The sequence below is a fragment of the Sander lucioperca genome, chromosome 6, assembly GCF_008315115.2.
Source record: "Sander lucioperca isolate FBNREF2018 chromosome 6, SLUC_FBN_1.2, whole genome shotgun sequence".
Classification (NCBI taxonomy): domain Eukaryota; kingdom Metazoa; phylum Chordata; class Actinopteri; order Perciformes; family Percidae; genus Sander; species Sander lucioperca.
Window position 1 is genome coordinate 42,484,412 of NC_050178.1, and position 26,097 is coordinate 42,510,508.

General features: G+C 41.1%; 1 protein-coding gene across 10 annotated transcripts in view; it reads right to left on the minus strand.

Moving 5' to 3' along the window:
• LOC116036703 (protein 4.1-like) overlaps window positions 1–20,118 on the minus strand; it is an 89,364-nt gene extending 69,246 nt beyond the window's left edge. For all 10 annotated transcript variants that reach the window (XM_036001729.1, XM_036001730.1, XM_031280286.2 and 7 more), the window contains exon 1: window positions 19,922–20,118. The gene's annotated coding sequence lies outside the window, so the exon portion shown is untranslated. The remainder of the gene's footprint in view (window positions 1–19,921) is intronic.
• Window positions 20,119–26,097: the final 5,979 nt, after the last annotated feature.

Sequence of the window (26,097 nt, forward strand, 5' to 3'; positions counted from 1 at the left end):
ATCAGTTTGTCATGTTGTCTTCAAGAACAAATTGTTTCTTCCTGATCACAGCTAATATAATCAATCTTCAGTCTAATCCTCACACTAATGCACCATTAGCTTATAATTGTACTCAAATATGTTGCGATTACACCTGGTGGTATTACAGATGGCTGACCAGAGTAAATATTAATGTGATGTAAAACGCTTTCAACGTGGTGAAAGGTTGGCAGTCGGTAAAACATGCAAAGGACCTGACCTAGAGGACAGCCAACCCATCGAAAACACTTTCAGTTTCATTAGTTTTAGTGCAGGATGGTCTGAATTCTGCTTCAGAAGATTTTCTAGTAAGACAAGAATGGGAGTCCACATTAAAAACACAATCCTTTTTATATACAATAACCGGAATTTCAATACTACTTTGATAACAAAGTGAAAAACTCCAATGCAGTATTGACTTTTAAGTTTATTTTGTTAACAAATCTGCAGCGCTCTGCAAGCTTAAATTTCATTTAAAAGTCAAAACTTGAGGCATCAAGCTGAATATGTGCAGACTGGAATAGTTAAAGAAGATGTCAGTCATGCTCTGGACAGAGGAGTGCAATACTGAGAGCAAAAAATCCAACGGAGGCAAGGAGCTGAAAACATGAAATCAATAACTGTCCAGGCACATCTTGAACTAAATTCCAGTTCAAAAATGGTTGACAAATTGAGCAATTTTACTCATTTACCCATTTTACCAGCTAGTTGCTAACTTTGTCTGTCTACCATTTGGTGCCAAGTACTTAAGTGTTCATGTTAGCCCTTCTAAAACCTGAGGAATCACAGGGATGCCTACAGCAACTTGAAATCTATTGTGCATTATGTCCTTGTTCTTCTGTGATATCATGGAAAAATGTTTAGATATAAGGGTTTCTACTGTTATGAGTGTCAAAATGATGGTATTACATCTCCTTGCCTCATTCTTGTCATCTTTGCGGCGTGGACATTGTCAAACTGAGATTAAATATATTAACTTGGCAGCATGTTGGCGTAGTGGTTAGCTGTCAGAATGCCCTCGGTTAAAATCTCAGCAGTGCTCCTCCCTGTCTGGAGTTAGTGTGTATGTGGGTTTCCTCCTACACCAAAAGTCATATATGTTAGTTAAAAATATGCCTTCGGCACTGAATTTGACTTCATCCCCTGGCACTGGAGAATGGCTGGCGTCTGCTCCTAAGATGTTAATGCAGAGGACAAATTCACCCACAGGGGTCATAAAACGTATAAGTTAACTTTTCTCAATGAACTTCAACTATCAGCCTTCAGCAAAGTCTGACCTTAATTAGTCTCGCATTGCCAGCTCTATCTCCACAGCGCTGTGGAGTAAGGTCTGGCTACACCACAGATACATTTTGAAATAGGAGGTAAAAAAGCTCTGGGTTGTTTGCATTTCTTATATATAAACTGGACCAACAGATCTCGTTGCTCTGGACGGAGACCAGTGAAGGATATTAGAAGCACTTTTCCGGTGATGGCTGAGCGTTACTGCGCAGCCTCAAACTGAGAGAGACGACGTAAATGTGCCGGGAGCAACCTGTCTGAAAGTTGGAAGTCTTCTGGTAGCTGTGCCAAGAGAAATCTCAATCATTCCCAATCTTGCCGAGACAGAGAGCGTAGGTATATGTAAGGAGATAACATAGGCACATGCTAATTATTGCTAACTAAAATGCTAGTTAACATTAGTAATTAAACTTAAACAGTGAATGTAAGTCGAAACTGTCTGCCAGCTTCTCCTGTACTATACGGTAATTCCTCTACTGTGCGACAGTAAGTCGCGTGGTTATGACACAATCGTTAGCCTATTTTTATAAAAACGTCTGCTACGGAGCCATAACGTGAGGTACAAGGTAATGGAGCCTTTTATACATTGTCGTGTTTCTTTAGAAATAAACAATGGACAAATAGAGTCTTTAAACGCTTTAGATGTAAAGTTATTCTCTGTCAAAGTGACGTCAAAATGAATGGCAGTCAATGGAATGCTAACGGGAGGTGATGGCTTGGTAGCATCAAAATGGCGCCATAGTTCCGGGGAGAGGCTTACCCCCTTTGAACTAATCACAATCGTCTTGGGTGGAACTATGTTCCGGATGCAGCAAGGAACTTGTTTTGGTGGAACAGTCGCACCCTGCAAAGCTCTTTAAATTAGCTGGATACATGTGTCATTACCCAATGTGAGTCGAGTGCAGATGTGTGTTGCGCATGCGTCACTTTGCGACAATGACTTATGAGGCTTGTTCAAGTTATACAGATATAGCGTTTGCCTGGGGATTCTTTGTGAGACAACTACTACTATGTTTGTTTGTGATCCTCGTTTCTTTCCCCAGATACAAATAAAAAAACCGTCATGGTCAATTTGACGTGTCAAGCAACAATAAAAATGGACCTACAGTACATAACGAAAGTTTGTTCACTGCTGGCTACAAGTTAGCAATCAAACACAACAAAGGCTGTCACTTGAATGGCATCTTAAGCTAAGGTTAGCAATCAAACAATCATAGATAGCTAAAACGTTTTTGAACCGATTTCCATTTTCTGTTATTGTTTGTAATGAGAAAAGTTTATTACAAATTTCAGTATGACACAGACGCGGATCCGAATCCCTTGGCGTTATGCCATAAACCGTTTAAATCTGAGCATACCTAACTCACATCTGCACTCGACTCACATCGGGTAGTGACACCATGGTTAAACATAATTTGCTCTTATGTGTATGTGTACTTTGTCCATAGCAAATCCCTGCCCACATCATAATAATTATAAATAAATAATAATAAATACAAATTAGTAAATTGCGTTAACATATTCTTTGTAAATCTTTACTGTCATTCACCGAGAGAACCAAGCAGGCCTACCTACTGCACAATTAACATTTTCGTCACAATTTGCCATTTTCAGCATGTAACGTTAGCTTGATATTAAGGAGGTTGTTCTTGTCGTCTCCCGGAGTGAAGGAATTTTGACACACAGATAACAATGGCAATCCTGGCAATGTACTTCAATTAATCCAGACTAGACCTAAATAAACAGCTCTGAAAAATAAAAGCTGGCCCCACTGACAATGTGATGCAGTTTTAGATTTTGAACTCAATGAGGGTTAATGAGGCATTGTAATAATCTTGAGAAGATAGAGAAAATTGAGGTTGTATCAAAATAAGTATGAAGGATGAGTCAGTGTTGACACCTGTGATTGATGTGCCTTGATAAAAAGCCTTGCTCTGAATCTGACATTGATCTTCGCTCTTCTTCCTGCTCTCGAATTCTGTTGAGGTCTGTTCAGCTGGGTAAACAAAAGAGACGGCTAATAACCTGCCGCACTGTTTAATCAATGTTCCCTCCAAGTCTGGCCAAGATACCAATGTCACATCAATACGAGAATCATGGAAGGTTGGAGGGGTGACCGAAGTGCAATACTGCCAAGAGAGGGCATGAAGTGGAAGGACAGGAGGGAGGGAGGGACTGCTGAATACTCAGAGACAAGAGAAAGAAAAAGTGGCTGTAACAAGTGTTCTCCTGACAGTAAAGTGCAACTTGCCTGGTCCCGCTCCAACAAAGTAAGTGTCCTTTGGGCGGTAACTGTTATTTTAGGTCTTATTCTTATTTTATTCTAATTTTAGATTTGTCCGTTAATATTCCATATTCATTTATATGGTAGAGCTCAGTATTGGCACAGATCTACCTAATCAATTTGATTCTATTATTGATGATTCAGTTACATTAATAAATACATACCAATAATGCAACATTCAGACAACTTCAGTTTCGTCAATACATCAATTTCAAAGCTTTAGTGCATAACTTCTTTATGTTAATGAACGTCCGTTACGTTCAAGCCGTTGCCAAATGAGTTGAATAAAGCTAATTAAGCCTATCAGCTCCACACAACTCTCTCTGTGTATTTCTCAGTTCAATTTTTACTTTTTAAAAAAAAAAACCTGGCAGAGATTATATATTGTCAGACAGAATTCTAGGTATAAGGTGTTGAAGTGATGAAACACACATGCATTCTGAGGATTTTAGGTCCTGCACGTTTAAATAATGTTTTGACAGCGATTGTAGCTCTATACTGCTGCCACTGCTGTGAAAACCTTGTAACTCAAACTCAAACCTTTTCTTTTAAAATTATTTCCAGAATTGAAAAGCTGGTGTAGCCATTACTTGCACTTAGGTTTCAGGACATCAAATTATATATTCCTTAATTTGCATGGTTATCAATCTGAAAGCATAGTTGATTTACTTCTCCAAAAAAAAAAAAAAACATTCTTGGGGAACAATCATCTTTGATAGCGGATACGTGCAGCTACACACACACACACACACACACACACACACACACACAGCAACTTTCTGCCAAACTTCTGAAGCAAGAAATTCACAGATATAATTATATGAATTAGCCCGTTGAAAGGCTCATCCTTACGTCTGCACTGAACAGCGCTCAAAAGGCAAAAACAGAACAAATCAGCACTAATAGAATGCTGCCCCTCGTTTACCAATCAAATGAATGACAACATTTAATGTGCTGAAGCCATGTACTTTCCATCTCCAGACATTAAACATTCATACAAACACAACAAACCCACACTGGACAGGAGTTTTTTTGAAAACTTGAAACTGAAATTGAAAAATGGATAATCACCCTGACCCATGAAGTATGAAAGTATAATGAGCATGAATTATAAATGTGGGCATGATGAGCAATGATAAAGGAATAAATGGTGTACGTGAGTTGACACAGAGAGGTGGATGCCCTGCTTGTACTCATTCATCTTCCATGTTCCAACAGAAAACAGTCCACGGTCCTGTGGCCACCGTGAGGCTGCATTAAACCAAGTGAAATGTCACATAGCCCATCCAGATTGGACTAGAGCCATTTAATTTGCTGTTTCTTCAAAATCCAAATGACAGGTGGCCGATTGGCTCAGTTGGTAGAGCAGGCGCACATATACAGAGGTTTGTTCCTCGACGCAGAAGGTCCAGGGTTCAAATCCGACCTGTGAAGGTTTTCCTGCATGTCTTCCCCCCCCTCTCTCCCCTTTCATATCTCAGCTTTCCTATCCAATAAAGGCAGAAATGCCCCACAAAACAAAATGACAGTATGTTGCCATCTTGGCTGAGGCCATGACTATGTGTGTGACTATAATTACCAGCCAAAAACTGAAACTGAAAACCTTGTTGGGTCCATCAAAGGCACAAAGCTACAAATTGTTCTCTAGTGACCAGAGACAGAAAATCACAGTTACTGTGGGTTAGCATTCAACAGAAGAATATCCCATTCCATTAAGGCAAAGATGATAGATTTACTTGAATGTTGGATAATACCCTATACTTCTGAATAAGAAGATGTGAAGAGATGTCCCCAGTTTTTACATTTGCTTCCATCTTCTTAAGTTTATTCAAACTAACATATAAGGCATTTGGCAGAAGTGGTGAGACAACATTGCATTACTGAGAAAGCAGAGGAGAATGATATGAGAGAGGGGGACATGATTTAGTATTTTGAACCTCTTTCTGTGCCCCTGTTTCTACATGTTAATCATCAAACAGGCACGCCAGCCTAAAAGGTTAGATTGCCTGGTATCCGAGGCGCAGTCTGCATGCATAGGAATCACATAGGAGTGGCTAGATGGGGCTAGAGCCCCACCATCCATTTCAATAGCTCCACCGCAGCCCCACCAAGAAATCAGCAGACATTTGACATATTAACAAATTCAATCCGATTTCCTTTATACAGCTGCTGTTTCTCCTATTGTCCAGTTGATCCAGTCCAATAGCGCCCCAAATTGCCGTGGCAACCTTCTATGCACTAGAATCACCTGGGGCGAATTCCCGTTGCTCATGTCATGCAAGATGTATTTACTTAAAGCAATGATTTTATATAAACAATGGATCAAATGACTATGTGTAATGGGAAAGGGGCTTGTAGTGGCGTACCCAAACAGGGATAATCAATAGGATCTGTAGCCCCCCTCTGTGCATTTCAGTATCCTTTAACTAATTGTTTAGTTTGTACAGCAGGAAACTTAACTGTTGTGATTTGGTGTCACAGCATCATTTACAGCAGGCAGCTGTTTCAGTGAAAAAGCTTGGAAAACCAACTGTTCAATAGCTGCCCAGCACCAAACAGCAGGCAGACAAAGTCATCATCTAACTGAGCAAAGTTGAGCACTTAGCTGCTAAAAAGTCAGATATTTTTATATTGGTGGAGACTAAACCAGAGCTAAGGGAGGGTGAATATTGGACGTAAATTCATCAGGTGGACACAAACCTATATATATATAAACCTAATAAAGTGCTTTTCACAGACAAGGTCACAAAGTGCTTTACAATATGCATAGACAATAAAAACATGGTAAAAATAATCAATAGAATAAAATACAAATACAACACACAGATGCAATTATCAATAAATAAAAGACATAGGCTACCCAAAAGCTAGCCTGAACAAGTGAGTCTTCACTTGTCCCTTAAAACAGTCCACATTCTCAGCAAACCTAATGCTGGTTGGTAGAGCATTCCAGAGTCTGGGTGCCATAGCCTCAAAGGCTCTATCCCCACATGTCTTCAGACGAGTGCGTGGCGTGGATAGCAAATTTTGATTGACAGACCTGAGAGACCGTGATGGGGTGTGTAAGTGAATTATGTTGGCAAGATAATCAGGGGCCTGACCATGTAGAGCCCTATAGGTTATAGTAAGAATTTTGAATTGGATCCTGTAGGTTACAGGAAGCCAGTGAAGGGAGTAGAGTAGAGGGGTGATATGGGTGCGCCTGTTTGATTTAGTAAGAAGCCTAGCAGCAGCGTTTTAAAGTTTAAAGTAAGTTTAAATGCTAATGTTTCTCACATTTGCTAAATAGGTAAACAAGCTGTTTGCTATCACATTCGCCAGATCACGGAGCGCTGTGTGGCTATATTTTCAGGCCAAAAATGAAACAACGGCAAGATGTATAATTTGTAAAAAGACTGTAAGATACAGTGTTAACACAACAAATTTATACAAGCATATGAACATTCTGTCCTGGGTTTTAAGTTATCAATAACCCAAAGGAAAAATCACAAAAACACTTAAAGGTCATTCAATTCATTTAGATTTAGCTATTTGATGATGAATCCACCTTAATTATTAAAAAGTATCGGTATTGTATCGGTATCGATTTTGTATCAAGTTTTGCAGTATCGCACACCACTACTGTGCGTCGCTTGCGTAGGGAAAAGTTCAACACAATTCAACTCTTCCTTGAATCTTCATTTGCGTGTGATGAGCACGAACGCAACAGTTTCACGGGATTGCACACGCTTGTAGCGGCGCCTGTCAGACTGCCCGCGCCTCCCCACCTGCGCGCTCGCCTCTCATTGAAAATGAATTACGAGGCACGACAATCGCTCCCCGTGTGAATAGCCCTTAAGGTGCAAAGCAACTCAGAGAAGTGAATGATGATGGCCCTGTCCCTGATTTCTTCTTGTGTTCATGGGGCTGTGGCTGCGATGAGGGTGTATTGATCCCAGTGAAATGTAAATGTGTCATTGAGACAGTGTTTGAGTTATCTAATTTCATTTGTTTGTTTATCTATTTGTAAATGCTTATGACAGCATGCAGCCCATCTTGGCTGAGACTGTGTGGGGGCGGAGGGAAGAGCAACTGCGTAGAGTCTGTAGATGGTAAATATAAGGCTACAGCCAGCAGCCAGTTAGCTTAACTTAGCATAAAGACTGAAGCCTGGCTCTGTCAGAACATAACAAAATTCATCTAGCAACAAAATCCATGGCAGCACCTCTAATGATTTCAAACGTATTTCAAGGAAATTTGCAAAAGAAAAGGCTAATTAATGTGCATTTCTATCCACTACTGTGGAATATTAGTTGGACACATCAAATTAGGACATTTTCCAAAATATCAACCTAATTCTTTAACCCCCAGGGGTCCAGTGAAACACCTATGCTGCCCTTCAGTTTTCAATCCAGAGATTGGAGCGACTTAGACATCTCTGCCAGAGTTAAGGGCGACTGCTTCAGACAGGCCTAAAATAATCAGTGAAACTCACAGACTGCCAGAGGCTAAATTAAGGGCGGTGTCAAAAAAAAAACGTCTTGGCTAATGGTGAGCAGCGATGACTCAGGTGGATAGACAGAGTCAAGTTTACTCTCAGATTAAACAGCAGTTGACCACAAGCACCGACTTATCTCTCCTTAAACACAGTCCAACTCCATACACAAACAACAGCCTGGACTGCTTTTGTTAACTGTGTGACTGACAGAAGCAGGTAATATGAAACTTCCAAATTAAATTAAGTTAGAGTTAGGTTTGTCTCTGTTGAATCCCAATCCAGCTCCAACAAGTTTAATTATGTGTAAACCCTACCTTGTAGGAGAGATCTATTTTTGGAATACAGTTCACACATGATTTATTATCTTTATGTACAATTAAAGCAAGCAGATATGCTGCAAAAGACCTACTGCCTGCTACCAAGGTAAAGCAGAAATACAGTATATACAATCCCAGCAATGATGTGACAATGCACCATTTCACTCCCACATGTTCCTATCTGTTACGCAACGCAATGTGCAAATGAAAACCACTTTACAGGGAAACGTTTACGGTGGCAGCTTCCCACACTCCCACTGTTGAGAGAAATAAATAAGAGTGAAGACAATAACTTGAAGAATTCTGAGGCTTTTATTGTTAATGAATTTTATATTCCTCCACAGAAATTGTCTTTTGTCATTTTGTTGTATATTGTCAAGCAGGTACAAAGTCTGAATAAAACAAATGCAAACCTCTACAAACACCTATCACATTTGGAAAATGTTTTTTTTGCAGTTCATCGCGACAATACTTTGTGCAAGGAAAACATTTTAAATATGAGCCAATGAGTTATGAGCCTCCAGTACTACTGTGATTTTATTTTGTTTCTCTCTTTACTGAATGCAAGAGAGAGCTGAAAGAAATATACACATCTGTATCATTACTAAATTACTTTTTGAACTTTGGGCAATCTACAGGTGTGGACACACAGAGCCAATGGCCAAACGTCGGCAGAAAAGGCAGTTGGGCTGATCAGTCTCCCCGAGTTGGTCAAAAAAATGCCTCGGAACACACCAAAGCGACAAGACGTAATACGTCTCCATAACAGCAGGCGGCGCTAATCTGTATTGTCGCCCAAAAATGAAAACCGGCAGCTGATTGGACGAACGCGTCACGTGGGTCTTGTTTCTCCAGAAATTCAAAGCCAGACTGTCATGGCGGCTCGTTCAGAATACGATCTCATATTGTACTGAAATAGTTCACCGAAACGTGTTTCTGAAAACATTTTAAGCGAGAAATAGGCCATGCAGTTGCTGAATCTGTCTTCATTTCAGATCAACAAAGGTCACTTTAAAAGATTTTCTCTTCTCTAGTCACGCTCATTCCGCTCCCCGTTTCCGGGTTAGCACTCTACCAATCAGATGGGTCATTTGAGTCCGACTGCCGGCAGTGCCTGCCCCGCCGATTATACATGTCAAATCGGCCAAAATGTAGGCCGACAGCCCCTTGGACGGACGACGGCACGGAACACACCAAACAGACTTGAGTCACTGACCTCGCCAGACTGTCCAACGGCCGATTATCGGCTCTGTGTGTCCACACCTTTAAATGGAGCCTATTTCCATTTCTAAAATAATAGTGGTTCTTAATATAGCCCTGAAATGTATGTGAGGTCAGCAATACATAACATCAAACTGACACTGTGGGTGTAAAAGCCCTCTGCTGATTATTTCCCAGTGTTAAAGCAGGGTTCAGAAAAAACTCCCCGATAGCATTTTTAAAGCTTCAATCCACCATTGTTGCACAAAGCCCCACATACCATGTTCACGTGCCCTGTATTCCACCTGTGGAAACTGCCCACATTTACACTCAAACTGTGTATTCTTTTGGCAACCACGTGGGCCAGCGGTTGGTGCAGAGAGAGTACCGTACACCAGCTTCAAAGCTCTGACACACCAACCCGACGGCTGACCGTCGGCAGAAAAGGCAGTCGGACTGATCATTCGGCTCCCGTTGGTCCAAAAAGTGCCTCGGAACACACCGAAGCAAAGCCGACTTCAGCGTATGTTCTGCGCGTGCCCGAGACACAATATGTCTCCATAACAGCAGGCGGCGCTAATCTGTATTGTCGCCCAAAAAATTAAAACCGGAAATGACAAACGGTCTGGCTTCTCCCGAATTTCAAAGCCAGACCATAATGGCAGCTCGTTCGGAATACGATCTCGTATTTTACGAAAATAGTTCACCGAAACGTGTTTCTGAAAACATTTTAAGTGAGAAATAGGCCATGCAGTTACTGAATCTGTCTTCATTTAAGATCGACAAAGGTCAGTTTAAAAGATTTTCATCAGATTTTGAGAGACCGTAGTCACGTTCATCCCGCTCGTCATTTCCGGTAAGTGTTTTAACATAAGTGCACTGATTCGCTAGTCAAGGGTCATTTAACAAGTCAAATCGGCCCAAATTAAAGCCGACGGCTCCTCCGACTGACGACGGCACGGAACACACCAAACAGACTCGAGTCACCGACCTCGCCAGACCGCCGATAATCGGGTTGGTGTGTCAGCGCCTTTAAAGACGCAGTAAAGTAAAAAAAAGTTCTAATCATGTGTCTCGTGTTTCAGTCGATTGGTATTAAAAAATAAAAACAGCCTTTTTATTTACCCATATTATCCCTTTTTTTCTCTTTGTGTCCAACATTTAAATATTTTTGATGACTAATCCTGCACTCACAGACATACCTACATTTATCCAATTATTTTGGTTTTGAGTGACTTTTTGAATGAAATTTTGGAAGATTGCCATCTCCAAATGTAGGGAAATAATTCATACATTTTATCATTTTCCCATTATATTTCTCACTGTGAAAGTAAATGTAATGTATATCAAACTATCTCCTATGTGATTGATCTTTTTATGTTTTTTTTTATTATTATGTCAAACAGCTGGGGGTAAAAGCGGCCTGCAGCAAAACATTAAGACAGATTAAACTTTTGGAGAAACGCAACCCAACGTCATGCTGCGGTGGCCAATCATGTAACCGGCGATCACACTTGTCAGTCTGTTTTGAGTCTGTCTCTTTTCTCCGTAAAATTGTGAAAAAAAAGTGCCGTAGGAAATGTCTAAATCGATAAACGATCTGATGGAAAACTAACTGTGAAATATAAAGTCTAATTGTGCTACTTCATACGTTAAATAACACAATGGGACTCACAGAAATGGGCCATTTAAGTGACACACCCTTCTAACGCCGCACAACCCTGCGACGAAAATGTAAACAAGATTTACTAAAGTTAACCTGTTAGCCTGTTACAGAATCACAAAAATGTACTGTTGTTGTCTTTGTTAGACTGGTAGTTCTGTCAATCACGTTGGGGGTGAAGATGAGAATTATAGTTCTTGACAGTCATTGACCAATACCTCCTTCCTCTAGCTTCTCACTCTACCGAAATTATTTTCGGTAGGTATTAGGGGTGTGCAAAAAAATCGATTCACATTCGAATCGCGATTCAAGCTCTACCGATTCAAAATCGATTCATAAAATTCAAAAAATCAATTCGTATTTTGTCATTTAAAAAAAAAAAATTGTATGTCTACTGCAATCACATGGGAAAAGTAACTACATTTACATACTGTGAATTGTTTTTTTAAAATCGAGAATCGTTTTTGAATCGAATCTTGAGCCTAAAAATTGATATTGAATCAAATCGTGACATTTTCCGAATCGTGCACCCCTAGTAGGTATATTATATTTAGGCACTACCTCTCAATCCTTAAACATACCAAACTTGTGTTTTTTGGCTTTGACTAACCAAACATTTCTCTTTATCCAGTCCAGGAGCTGTGGGAGTTGCCACTAAACTCACCACTGACCGGTTCTATAGAGGAACAGAAGCTGATTAGAGGAGACTGAAACAGGCATTTCACCCTTAGCAAACAGAGAAATAGAGAGGCAGTGGGCATATATCCAGTCCACAGCTTCACTCTACTGTGTGTACAGAGTCATTCATCTCCTTATTAGGATCAGTACTGGGGCTGAAAGGAAGCTACATGAGCTCTCTTTGTTACTGGTGTCAGAGGATTTGAAAAGATGCTGGACAAGGAACTCAGTGCTATTTGTGAAGAAAAGACAGAGACTTAAGTCTAGTCTTGTAAACTTTTCAGGGCATAATCAGTCATTTGCCATTCACTACTACTAAGTTCAAAGTATGGTTTGCTAAATGGCATCTGAAAGCCAACCCCAAGCATCTGAATCTGTGTACTGCACTGTTTGGCAGCGCTATGTGCTGTTGGCGTAGAAGTATCTGGTAAGACTGCAGCATGAAAACTGCTACCAGAGGGACATCCATCATGTTATAAATTATAAAAGAGCCTCTCATTATCACTGCCAACATAAAAACAAAAAGAGAAGAAAAATCGATGCATGACAGAGAATCCATGAATGATCAGTACACGCAGAGTGAAACATTTATTGCCAGCCAGAAGAAAAAAAAGCTCTAAAAACAACAATTGGAACAATTACAAAAAAAAAAAAACAGCCGACTATCACAGAGGGATTTGCTGATGCCAAAACAATGAGTGGTATCCGTTTCTGAGGAGTGGCCTTACAACTCATGAGTGCAGGTGCAGAAGAGAAGTGAGAGTGCTGGGCAGGGTGCGATAACAACACATGAGTGATCAAAAACCAAGTAAACAGCAGTTTCAGGCAGGAGTGGACCACCCCAACATATAACATTAGATTTATTCTACAAACCACTGCTGCTTGCTGAACAGAATGACTTTGGGATTTGTTGTAAACTGTATTTTGACTTGTAGTATTGACACACTCCCAACAAGGGCAGCTAATGTTGCTGCAGCATAATCAGTTCATGATTTTACAAGAGAAGCTTGCTGCAGATGGGAGCACCTGCTCGGATTATAAATCAGCATCCTTATTAATGAGGTGAGAGGATGCTTAATGGCACACTGAAGAACAAGGCAGTAAAGAGGAACAACAGAGCATACAGCTCATATAAGTATGAAGGATATACTCCATGTGCAGTAGTATGAGATAATAATTACTGTAACTTAATGTGAGCTAAGGAGAAGCTAATTCTTCTGAAATGAAATGATCAAAGCAGTGTGGAGACATTGAGAAAGCCAAGCCATCACAGTACAAATTGTATTTATTTTTTTGTTCTGTTATTGTTGCGTGAAGTTGAAAGTGCATATTCATGCTGGCGAGCCCTGATATCTTGAATGAATTGAACTACCAAGCAATGCTGTCAGATAATACATACACAAAAAAGGTTATTACTTTCAAAACTATATAACTTCCACAATGCACATTAGACTTAGACCACCATAGACTTTACAAAAGACTATTCTAATCAATCTGTTCCACCTGCACATTATGATATGTAACTAGTGCTCAAATGATTAGTCGATCAGCTGAAATTGAATCATCAACAATCAGCACATCAACATGTGTGGATTTAGGACTTCTCTCTTTCTATATAATTAAGTTTTGGATTGTTGGTCAAACAAAAATAATGATCTAAAGCCATTAGCATGGGCTCTGGCATCTTGTGGTGGCCAACGGTTTCATTGATAATGCTATTACTCGTTAGCTGCAGCATCATGTAAAATGTAAATGTAAAAAAGCCTAGGACTGCCTGTAAAATACAGTGTAATATATCAAATAGTCGAATACATTATGGGTTGCTTAGATAATAGACTACAGCAGTTTTCAATGTGTAGGGCCTGTGGAGAGCGAGTTGTCAGTTGGGGCAGCAGCAGCCCTGTGACACACAGATCATGGAGGCAATTAAGGTACTTTAAAACCTGTGGCGCCTGATTGCCACAATTTGTGTCAAAAGTCGGGCTCCTTCTCTGAAACATAACTCAGTCAAATCTGAACACACAGACATGATACGCTCGATGGTGTCTTAAGCCTCCAACATCGCCTTCCAGGCAGCTTACCCTAACCTTAACCCTGAACATAACCATTGCCGCGCTGCCTGGAAGGCAACGTTGGGGGCTTAAAACACCAAACACCACATGAAACACATATTTTTAGATTTAGGGCATTTTCACACCTGTAGTTTGCTTTGGTCCGAATCAGTTGGTGAGTTTGGAAACTTGGAGCGATTTGCCCTTGGTTTGGTTTGGTTTGGTTTCACACCTGGAAAAATCCAAGCGTACCAAAATGCGTCATTACAAATCACGCAAGAACGTCCACTCCTCTTATTGGTCAGATGTGTCTGGGGGCGGGAGCAAGAAAGTAAATACAGGAAGAAGGTCCTGTGTTCTGGACTAGTGCATATTTCTTGCATCTCCATGGTCAAACCAGCTCATTTCATTAAAATGATCAGACATTGTTTGGCGAGAGACGATACTACGTCTGCTCTGGTCTCCGAGACTTCACTCTGCTCTGCCGGCGTCTGTCTCCAACTTTAGCGGCGGCTGGGTTGACCACGGAGATGCGAGTGACGGACGCCGAGCTTGACCGCAGTCTATTTCTGTGAGAGAAACACTGCAAGCTGCTACAGTTTGCTGCTCTGCTGCATCGCAGATTGCTAAACACACCTGACTACAGGAGACATTAGCTCAGACTTGCAGAGTACATATAGTTGGTGCGGTTCGAGTACGGATCACGTTCTCACCACAAAAGAACCGCTCCAGAGTTTGATTGAAAGCGTACCGAGACCACCTCTTCAAGCAGGTCTCGGTACGCTTGTTTGGTCTGCTTTTGGTGCGCACCAGAGTTCGATTGCCACGTTCTCGCAGGTGTGAAAGCGCCCTTAGTTTGACTTGAACATCTCTGAGATATCATATTATCTCTGATTATCTCCGGTCCATTGCGAAGAACGTACAAAAATCGTAGATGTACTTCTATGCATACGTTGCAAACAACAATTACATTATGACAAAACACACCACATACAGAAGATATTTACAGATTATTTGTGTATACAAAGTGTGGAGTAATGACCTGTCTGGATCTGCCTTCCAACAACCTGTCTTACCAGTTTAGAAGCCACATGACGACAGGCCCAAAGTGACTGGGAGTAGTCTGTGTAACTACTCCTCCACTACTCCTGCAACAAACCAAGCTACACAACCCTCGACAAACACATTTCTCATCACTGAGAAATACTGGGTGCTATCCAACAGGCAAGCAGACCACCACAGTCCCTATGCAGACTATACCTAACGGCTTCACTGGCCGATTGATGCACAACCATCTTTTAGTCCAACTACCAGTGGAATATTGCAGAGGTCAGAGTGTACCCAACTTTCTCAGTGGAGCTGCATATCTCATTAACCACACAGCAGCAGCAACAATGTTTAATCACAGTACAGTTACCGTGGGACCATCGTCCTCAAAAGCTAAACCCTGCTTGAGCAACTTCACTTTACTATACCTGCAACTTCATCATGCTGTAAAAAGAAATTTGTGCAAATCAACTTTGGATTTTCCTCAGTACTAGCAGCAGCAGTAAGCACGATATTGTTGTGACTTTTTACTTTTTTGCAACTCTAATCCTTCTTAATCCTCTTTTTAGGTCTTGTTTTATGAATTTATAAATAGTTTGCACTAAGATCGACCTTTTCTTCAATTCACCAGCTTTCTACAATGTGCAAGACGCAGGCAATCACACACTCTAATCTTCGGGGAAATGGACGGATCAACAGTGGACTTAGCCTTCCTCTACAACTGTTGAATGCAAAGGCTCTAATTAATGATTGCCAATTGTGAAGTGGCCAAAAGAAAACAATGGCTGCTGGCTTGGTTTGTTGGAAGAGGCCAAAATAGCTGGAGAAAAGTATTGCCACGGCAGACCACAATGAAGGTAGAATAAACAGCCCTAAAAGAAGTGGCAACTGTTCTCTTTCCCCACCAACTTTGCCTGAAATATGAATTCTGCTTTACTGCGAGGAGATCAAAATGAGCAGCACTATGGGCATCGTTGCAACAGATCAAAGCCAGACAACAACATGATGCGTCTCATCCTTTAGAGGCAGGGAATTTGTTCAAAGAAGGCGGCAGTCGAGAGGGAGCGAGGGAGACCAGCGTAGGTATGCAAAGGAAGGGGGAAAAAGAAAAAAAATGGAGAACCTGCTGACTCACTGTAATCATCAGGCTGAGGCAAGCTGAGCTGCTGCTGCTCAGGGTAAAGCTCCCTGCCTCCCCTTCAGAAGGACAAAGTGATGCTTCCCATCAACTGTGAACAGCTATATGACTGAGGGTGAGATAGATAGCTTCTCTTTCTGTCTTCTTACATCTGACTGCAGACAGAGTGATGCAATCTGAGGAAGGCAATAAATCGGCCACAGCCGTGTGAGGAAAAACCAAAGTTAAAAGTAAAGCCCTGATAAGACAGACAACAACAGGACTGCAACCAGCATGGGAAGAGACACAGACTAACTATAGACATTGTTGCTGGAACCCCCAAACACACTATTAAAGACCACACAATGATGGTGTTCAAGTCTGCACCGTAACAACATTTTGACAGGACTGCAGCTGATGCAGCATCCATCATCAAACCCATCAAACAAAAGCACGTCAGCCACTGCAAATACTCTTGTTGGATTCAGGTGTGGTAAAGTTGTGTTATCCTTTTTTTGATTGTTTCAAACAAAGCTGAAAAAGCATTTGAAAAAGAGATTTAGGTCCAAGATTAGGCATATTGGGTAAATACAAAGCTGCAGCGCACAGTACCACTGTAGTACTGCTGACAATCAATAACACAGTGCTGCTCATCAGTTATCACGTATCAAGTATTAGTTACAAAGCGTGTAAACAATGTATGACTTGCTTACATAAAGTTGTAAATATTAATGTATTAGGCTTGACACTTCAAATATTTGACAGAAAACCTAGGTTACAAACTGGTGCATAGAGTTCTTAAGATGATGGCATTTAGGCAGGGAGCGTTTGAAAAATGCTGAGTTGTTATTATACTAGCAACTAAATGTTAGGATATTTAAGCCTATTTAAGCCACAATTTAAAGGCTGGCGACTCAGCCATTATGCATGAAAAGAATTATATGCAGAGGCAATGACACAAACACAAAATAAATGGTTACTGCCATATGGTAATGTGAGCTGATATACTGGCAATCCTAAGGATAATAACTTGAGGGTAAAAATTGGATTTAGGTTAAGGTTAGGGTAAGGGTTGTGGTTAGATGTTAGTTGTGTTGAGACGGTTAGGGTTAGGAACTAGTAAAAGCATGATGCCAAGTACCTGACCAGTATAGAAGTACAAACGCATGTATGTGTCTCTGTGTTTGCATGTGTGATTGGTCACTGGTGTTCAGCAGACAGGAAGAGACGTGACCATACTCACCAGGCTACAAAAACACAGCGAGTCAAAGAACATTCAGCTGGGCCAACAGCAATGACAAGCACAGGACACACACACACACACACACACACACACACACACACACAGCTGCTGCCTGCCTTACCATCATCATTGGTAACATCAGGGTGACCCCTCACAATTATGCAGCATTTCATGCATGTGCCAAAAGCTACAGTATATACAAAATAAACTATGACTCAGGTAAGATGGCCACCTATAAATATTCTTCCTTTGTGTGTTTCACACAAAGAAGCTACCAACTGCTCTGTTTTTCCAACAGAGAAGTCCATAGGAAATGGTTAAAAATGACATGTAATGTAATGTAATGTTAAGTTAACTTGCAAGTGCGAGGAATGATTAGGAGGTCTGCTTCAGCCTGACTGGATGCCTCATACATGCTCATTTGAATTGCAAATGGTGGTAGAGAGCATGCTGTGCTGTATCCCATTGGCACCCTCGGGCTTCTGAACTCATGCACAAACACTGACATGTACATACTAGTAGTGAGACTTTGTGCACATACGTATACAAATAAAAAGGCATGCGGAATTGAGTTGGATTCACTTCGATGTGTTTCAACACTGTATAATCACATATTCATGCTGTAGTACTGGTGAGCAAACAGTGGAGAAACTGGGGCTGAGAATGAGATGCTGGCTCCCTGGCAGTTAGGGGGGTGAAGAAGAATCAGGAGATACTCTGAGGGAGGATGGCTGGCTGGCAGGGTGAATGGGCAAGGCTGACACAACAGGCACAGGAGTGTGTCCGATGTTAACGACATGGCTGCTGTGTGACAGCAGGTCTGCCAGCTGAGGCTGACAGTGTGTGTGGCCTGGAGGAAGAGCGTGACAAAGTATCATAAGCCCACCTGTACGGTAACACTGCAGAAAAACTGAGCCACACTTGGTCTGACTTGCATAAATGTAAGTAATACATAATAACATCATTTAAAAAGGGTCAATCAGCAGAACTTCAAAAGGACAACACTTCATAGAACTCTCTACAGAGATGAATGAATAGAATAGAATTGTGCATTGCTAGGTGATTGCAATGCACTCAAAGATCATCACACTGTAAATGACTCCATACACAAGACACAAACAAAGACATATTTAAGGTAGGATTGGGGAAGCTAACCGCAGGTGCACAACTATAGAGTCCAAGTAAACATCCCGAATGTGAAGCCAACCCGTACATATTGCTAAAATATTCCTCTTTAATACTGTATGTAATTCTACAAATAGAGGTGAAAGCCAGGGGGCCAAAGGTGAGGCCATTTCCGTATATAGACATGCCCGAGCATGCAGGTAAACACAGGCAGAGTACTGCTTCACCTCTGCAGCCAAATGTCTATACAGCATTCAGCCGCTGTCTGTGATTTTCAACCATTTAGCCGACGCCTACACATCACTGGCAAATTAACTGACCGTCCCACCAATCAACGGAAGACCCCATACGACGCAAATGTGGTGGGACCGATCACAGACAACTACCTACCTGAAAGAAGTAGAGGACCTGACCCACTGGTGTCAGGGCAATACCCTCATCATGAATGTCAGCAAGACTAAAGAGATGATGGTGGACTTTGGAAAGAAGCAGAGAAGGAACTGTGCCTCCCTTAATATCAATGGGTCCTCAGTGGAGAGGATGGACAGCTTCAAATATCCCCCCCCCCAACCACATTCTGCTTTATGATGAATCATGCACAAGGTGAAGGAACTGATGTGATTACATTTCACTGGAATTCTACCCTTAACATTCCATGTGACAAAAAAAATTGATTGACTGACTGATTGAAATGATTACACTGTGACTAAAAAAGTCTGTAAACTAACTATTGAAGTAAAAGCTATATCAAACACTTTGTGTGGGCAAACAAGAAGTGTTGATTGGAGGGCGTGACAATGGCAACATTGTGCAAGTCCTCAGTGTGTATGTGCATCTGTCAATGTGGCTGTTGCATAATTAGTGATGGGTGTGTTGGAGGATACACTGTTTGCCCTGACAAACTGAGACACAAGCTGAAACAAGCAGACGACGGCTGATCTCTGAAGCTCAGCACAACTTTAAAAGAAAAGAAAAAAATCCAAAATGAAAATGAAGGCCGTGCTGATGAGAGCACCGTGTAGCTTTAAAGTAGCTGTCCAGGCAGCAGAGGGGTGGAGGGGACACTGCCTGGTTGCAGGTTTGCTGTCAACACTGACTGGGTCAGTAGCCACGAAACGACGCAACAACTTGCAACCGCTTCATTCCCACAATATTATCCATCCCCCTGTAGAGGAGAGCAAGCACGCGGGCAAAGTCCATGCGCATTATAAATTGAAGAGCTGCCTTTACAATGCAGCAGCTAAAAGCACAAAGAGAATATAGCAAAGCACCGTAATCATTGCGACGAATTACGCGGAAAAGGAAAGGTCTCGGAAACGTTAAAGCCCGACATTCAACAAATCGTTTAACGCAACCAAGCCTGGGCTTATAACGACATGAGCAAACTAGCAGGGGGGAAAATATGAATATTTCAACATACCCTCCTGTCAGACAGACATCCAAGGGAGGACCATGGATGGTGCGCACCGGGAGAGGTCAATCCTGTTCCTGTCGCCGCTCCGTGTTTACTGCCCGGTTACGGGGGGGAAAGGGAGTGTGTCGGTGTTTTGCCGGTGAAAAGCCTAATGAGAGAAGGAGGAGGTGGAGAGAGAAAGAGGGAGGGACACTGTCAGATGCAAGGAGGGAGGAAGACACACACACACACACACACACACACACACGCCCGCGCATACAGTCCGTGTGTTCAGGGGGGGATATCGGGATATGTAACGATTGTGTCATCCTGCAAAAATATCCTCTCTCTCTCTATCAACAAGTAGCCTAGGTATTCAAATCTTAATAACCATGCGGGAAATGGCAACAAGGTGACATAACCCCACATTGTTTTCGCAGGAGCTGCATTCCCGTAGGCTTACTTGTCATTTATTTTGTCATATATAGCCTTCACACAATAGCCTACCATTTATTTGCATTGTTAATAAGCAGGAGAATATGTTTCATGTTTAGGCAGATTCCCTCTTGCTTTGAATGAACTAGCTATGTAAAGCCCCCGGCACTACATCAGAGGAGTTGCTGTTATTTCTCCTTTGATTTCATCACGTCCACTGCTAATAACACAGCGCCTTAACTCCCTCACCTTCGCATACTGAGATGATGGAATTGATTAGCACAAAGGACAGGGCGTCCTGAGTCACCCACTCTTGTGAACAAAACTAATAGACCCTATTATATAAATATTATATATTATATAATAGGCTAACCCTAATACGGAGGTATCAGTTCCCCATTGTGTCTGGTCAGTTATCAAGGTTTTACTTTGAAAGGCAGGCTGAGTTTGATATAATTAATCACTGATGGGGTTACTGTTGCTGATTTAATTAATCACTGTCAGTCCCTAACAAAAGCAGGCTTATAGCCTAATGCTAACATGTTTAGAAGGATAGGCTAAATATTACAGCAATAATGTAATATCCACATAAGTCATATACAAAAACATAGGTTACAAGGTCACTACAAGCTCTGCACTCTACTGTAAGAAGATATATTTTTTTATTTATATCTAATATGTCGGATTGGATTATTACCTGGGAAAAGGGCAACTGTCCTGGGTGCCAGAACTCCAGAGGTTCCAAAAGCTCCATGTTTAATATGTGTGCTGGTTTATGCTGATTGAAAATGTATTTGGGAATATGTACAAATAAAGCACAATATCAAATGACATCCCCACTGATTTAGCATTGCATTACCATTGTCTTACTCACAATGGATCATTTCAAAAATAACAAAAGGATCCAAATTGATGCAGCAGAGTCACAGAGTCTTTTTATTCTACACAGGTGTGCCAGGATCCGATGTCACGCGTGTCACAAAAGGCTGTATTAACAGAACACACTGAAGACACAAGACGTAATACGTCTCCATAACAGCAGGTGGCGCTAATCTGTATTGTCGCCCAAAAATGAAAACCGCCAGCTGATTGGACGAACACGTCACGTGGGTCTTGTTTCTCCGGAAATTCAAAGACAGACTGTCATGGCGGCTTGTTCAGAATACGATCTCATATTGTACTAAAATAGTTCACCGAAACGTGTCTCTGAAAACATTTTATGCAGTTGCTGAATCTGTCTTCATTTCAGATCAACAAAGGTCAGTTTAAAAGATTTTCGTCAGATTTTGAGAGACTCTAGTCACGCTCATTCCGCTCCCTCGTTTCCGGGTTTGCACTCTACCAATCAGATGGGTCATTTGAGTCTAACTGCCGGCAGTGCCCGCCCCGCCGATTATACATGTCAAATCGGCCAAAATGAAGGACGACGGCCCCACAGACGGACGACGGCACGGAACACACCGAACAGACTCGAGTCACTGACCTCGCCAGACTGTCCAATGGCCGATTATCGGCTCTGTGTGTCCGGGCCTTTAGTAAGCATATTGGTGGTCCAGTGGTCGGGATTTATATGTCTCAACATCCTCTTTTGAACTACATACATCAGTGTTCAGCTGGGTTTAAATCTCTTGACTGTGAAAGCCATAGTATATGATTCACATCATCTTCATACTCATTAATATGGAAGCATGTGCATCGTTATGTTTCTCCACTCATTTATTCGGGTTTTTCCTTTCATTTGTAACATGTCTGTATATTTAAACAGTATTTTCTTCCCAGGCTTTGATCTTTAAGACTGTTTAACTGACAGAGCAGCTTAAGCCCCTGACACACCAACCCGACGGCTGACCGTCGGCAGAAAAGGCAGTCGGACTGATCAGTCGGCTCCCCAAGGTCCAAAAAGTGCCTCGGAACACACCGAAGCGACGCCGTCTTGAGCGTACGTTCTGCGCGTGCGCGAGACACAATACAAAAACTTGAAATCGGAAATGACAACGCGTCACGTGGGTCTGGCTTCTCCAGCCAATATTAATGGCGGCTTGTTCGAAATACAATCTCGTATTTTACAAAAATAGTTCACTGAAACGTGTTTCTGAAAACATTTTAAGCGAGAAATAGGCCGTGCAGTTGCTGAATCTGTCTTCATTTCAGATCGACAAAGGTCAATTTAAAAGATTTTCGTCAGATTTTGAGAGGCGTTCGTCGGAGTCCGACTGCCCGCCCTATGACTGCCTGCCCTACGACCCAGCAAGTCAGGTCGGCCAAAATTAAGGCCAACGGCTCCCCCGACGGACGACGGCACGGAACACACCGAACAGACTCGAGTCACTGACCTCCAGATTTCAAATCTCAACATGAAAACATACTGTGTGTGAGGTTCCTGCTTTATGGGCCATAAAATTTGAGACCTGTGTTATTAATAGCATTTCTGCCTCAAAGACATACAATCAAGAATTCAAACCCATGTGTGTTTAAGTGACTGCATTCATATTTTGCTCTGGCCATTTGTTAAAGCCAATAGAATCTGTATGCAACATGCACCACACTATATAAGCCAATAAAAATGAAACTACTTAAAGAATTTACCTATTGATCTTTGCTTTGAAGCTTTTCTTAATACAATTATTTAAGTTGCGGATGGACAAATCAATTATAGCTACTTCATTGCCAGTCTGTTTAACGATGAAGCATCTCTATCGTCTGCAGGTGGAGATGTGAAGAGATGATGACCAGGCCTCGGAGGAAAGTGAGGCACACAAACACGCAGACATTCAATAAATGCTCAGAGAAGCGTAATAATGCAAATTCATGGACAATCAGACATCAGAATCTAAATAAGTTGATGCTTGGTGCCAGTCCTTTGGTCCCAATTTAATTATCCAAAATGGCTGAGTAAGCACAGAGAAATGACGCAGTGCTGCTGGTTTGAGTTCAGCCAGCAACCAAATGTTCTCTGTGTACACGATGCATCCTGGATGCTGTTTGAAATGTTATACTTTTGATAATTTACACCCTGCTTTGCTTTTCATGTACAATCTAAATAAAATAAGAATATTACTATATACTTACAGTACTTATATATAATATAATATAAAAATATATTGCTTTATCCGACTGTATGTTACATTTCCATGCGTACATCTTGGCATACGCTATACTGTAATAACACCGAACACACCTTTAGGCTAACACGAGGCCAACACGCTGAAGACATTATGAGTTGAGTTTTCATGTGATTCAAATTATTCAAATTATATATTTACAGTTGCACATGTCTATATGATTAGCTAATACTATCGTTCAATAGGTCCTGTCACATTGCATTCTACCACTGGGTGACGCCAAGTTGGAAAATTTGAAGTTCTGCTCTTAGTGGCTTTAACGTCTGAAGTGCGTAAGCACTGAAGTCTTTAAAGGGCAACTTAGCACATCCTGAAAATGTATTTTTTTGCAGACATCTAGTTGTCTAACTTCTCACCCTCTCACCTGTTCTGACTTCTCACAGCACACTTCTGACAAGACCCAACCACACTAGGGATGCTGGGTGAAACAGGATTGAAAGTAGAGATGTCAGTGAAATACTGCATTTTTTTTTTGGCTCCAGGCAAACACCAACTTGGCAGGACAGTGAAAACACTGTGGACAAAAAATACAGCTGAAACCACAAAAATCCTGGTTACACATCATCTGCCTTTAATCCATTTCCCTGAGCCCGGCTCTAGGGCAGCTTGGGCTAGTGCTCCTCAAAATTAGAGCTGATAGATGGTCTTAGATAATCTATGGGAGATCATACAGACAGGCTTTTAGAAGTTATGCTATTGGCTGCAGGTTACTATCAAAGACAGGAGAAATACTCAAAGTGAAGCTGATGCTGCATTTTTACTGGGATATGCTGCTTCAGATGATGTTTTTAAATAGGACAGAAGATCATAATTATTTATGCACTGGGTGGAAGGTAGGGAAACACGTAGTCCACCACATGATTAACACAAAGCGACAGATGCTCACATTCATTCTGATGGGCAATTTATAGTCTTCAGTCTTACATAAGATTGCATAAAATAAGTCTGAACTTGCATTAACTTTAAAGCGCAGGCAATGTAAAAGACAGCTAGAGTTTTGGCTGTACTAGTGGATAATTTAAATTTAAAATATACACTTTACTTTTATTTCTTATATATTATATAACGAGTTTGAGGTGTGCCATCCTCCAGCCAGCGTTATGAGATGTCAGTCTATTTCCGAAAATGAGAAATACCATACCAAGGCACATCCGATCAGTTTCATTTTTAATCTTATAACACGTATTTGAAAGAATTAAAAACATGTAAAACAACAATATTACTCTGCTTTAAAAGATAAAGTGGCATTAAGTTAGGGACTTGCTGGTCAACGGCCTCACTAGTTAATGGGCTGGTTAGTTAGCATGAGCAGCCAAGCTAAGGCTTAAAAGCTAAGTTTAGTAACTGTGTCTGTGTACTGTGTTCATCGACAGCAGCAGCCTCTAGTTGGTTGATTCAGAATACCTTTGACTTTGTTGTCGCTTTAGCTAACAGGAGCTAATCTGGCACCAGTTGTTGAGCTCACTAGGGGGCATGTGATTGGCTAAAAGGTGAGGGGGCTGTGATAACACATCTGTCATGAAAAGTCATATTATGAAACAAAATTTGACATGAAATGAAAGTCACTGGAAAATATGAAAAGTAAAAAGTGTTATTATGAAATAAAACAGACTTTTGTAAATGGAGATTTTAAAATGAAAATGCAATGAAATTGGATAAAAATGATCATATCCAGTAATTATCAAAAATGAATGATAAAATAACATGATCCATAGTAATGAGTTGAGTTTTAATACTTTCTTTAATCATTTTACAAATTGTTGGTTTGATTATAGGCTATAATTTACACATTTTATTCATACAATTATTTAATTCTTAATTCGTCTTTTTTTTAATTTATTTAATTTTGAGCACTATGGGGTTCCATACATCTCTTGGGCCTAATGAAGGCAGCCTGGGATCTTTGTTAAATGTATTACTACCTCCCCAGTCTTTTTCAGTCTGTTTTAATGGTGCAATGAAGCCAAAATAAAATGAAATAAAAATGAATACGCTTTCAAATTTTGCAGTCTCATTAAGTGACCACTTTCCATTTTCCCTGAAGACAATTTTTATTCGCTTTTTATATCGTATCCACACAGGCCTGGAGTCAAATCTGTGTCCCTTCTGCTGTGCGCCTAGCTACTAAGTCACCATGTCTCCCTAGAATAGCATAATCTCTGCAGCATATTAACTCCACTTCGATTTGTGCAGAGTGCCAATAAAAAAGCTGTAAAAAATTTCTATTATTCTTGCTGCGGCCATTTAGCACTTAGTCCATCTAATCTATATCTAAAACAGTAACATCCCATACAAATTTTGCTTCCTATGTGACAAAGTCTGGTATGAAATGATAAAGTGGTCCCGTCCAAATGATTTACAGTGTTTTTGAAAAGACTCAGAGAGGGAGAGCAGGAGAGCTGGAGCATCCTGTCTCTCCCCCCCCCTGCTATCTGTTGGCCAGAATACAGCTATTTCCCTCTCTTCATTTGTTTTCCACCAAAACATGACCTTTTCTGTGGCGGTGAAAGGTGCTGTGGCTAAAATGCAAACTTAAAAGGTCGCATTTCAAGTGCAGTCTCTGTCAGATGAATGGAAAAACAAACACGCCATGAATGGATTCCAAGTGTCGACAAATTGTTTTCTTTTGTCTAGAATTATTTTGTG